Here is a 1,228-nt window from a genome sequence, read left to right as displayed (position 1 = left end):
ACAGTTTCCCAGGAGTCACATCAACTAATTCCTTGAAGAGCTGGCAGTTTGCTTTCCTAAAATTCAGAGCCCTGACTTTACTCTTCACCTGACCCAAATACCTCAGGACTGCCAGCTCCACCAGAGCAACGTGCCTTTGGAGTCTCAACTGCGCTTGGTCTCATGGCAAAAGCAACATTTGGAAACAAAAATGAAGTGCCAATATTAAGTAGCTACCCAGAGCCGAGAAATGTATTCAGGGAAAAAGAGGAAGAGCACCGACATCTCCCATAATGAACAGAAGCTCAATGCTGCTCTCAGCTGGACATGTGTTCTCTCTGTGCAGCCTCAGTTCTGATGGAGATTACTCCTTCATAATATATTTTTTATGGCACACATGAGACCTCGGGAATGCAGTGTCTTGTGTCCTGTAAGTCATTTCCTATAACTTGTGGTTTCCTTTTCAACTGCATTACTGTAATGTGAACGTTTGGGGACTAACTCGAACTGACAGATGCGAAGCCTCCCGTCCCCACTCGCAGTGTCCCACACCAATGTCCCACCCTGTTGCTGGAGGAGCCGCACAGGCTGTGCCTGGCTGGCAGTGCTGGGCCTGGGGGGTCCCCTCAGGCACTGCAGAGCCCACCAGGAGGGACACAGCCCCTGCCCTGGGCAGCCTGAGCCCACAGGAAGGCTATTGCAAATTCAGAAATCCGACTTGAACCTTAAATGAGAACCCCAGCAGGTGCCGTGCGGGTCACACTGCAGGATGGGGGACAGACGGACACTCTCAGGGACCCCTGGGCAGAGGGGGTTCGTCCAGCTGCTCTGCTTAACTTATACACGTGGCCTCTCACAGAACTCTTCTAGTATGTACAGATCTACCCTGAGAGAGATGAATCCTTCTCATACGTGGAGATACATTTATTCCGAATTGGAGAACCCACAGAGAGCCTGCTGGCAGCCACAAGCCTCCTCTCGAGTTTCTCAACATCAGACCAAAAAACTCTGAACCAAAACAGTTTTCAGTTCTAAAAATATAAGACAAACCTCGAACCAGGCCCCATTAATGAAGTCACAGTGCTTTGGTCTTTCAGACACTGAGCACACACCCAAACTGCAGTGCTTAGCAGAATGCCCTGGCTTGACATCCCTGTGGCTCTTCTCCTGTGATGTGCTGCACAGGAGACTAATGGGATTTACAGCAAACCACACAGAACGGAGAGACGATTTCTTCTTGGGCACCAGC

Source organism: Neopelma chrysocephalum, unplaced genomic scaffold, assembly GCF_003984885.1.
Source record: "Neopelma chrysocephalum unplaced genomic scaffold, ASM398488v2 Primary Assembly neopelma1_65b, whole genome shotgun sequence".
In the NCBI taxonomy this organism is placed as follows: Eukaryota; Metazoa; Chordata; class Aves; order Passeriformes; family Pipridae; genus Neopelma; species Neopelma chrysocephalum.
Note: the sequence above shows the minus strand (reverse complement) of the source record.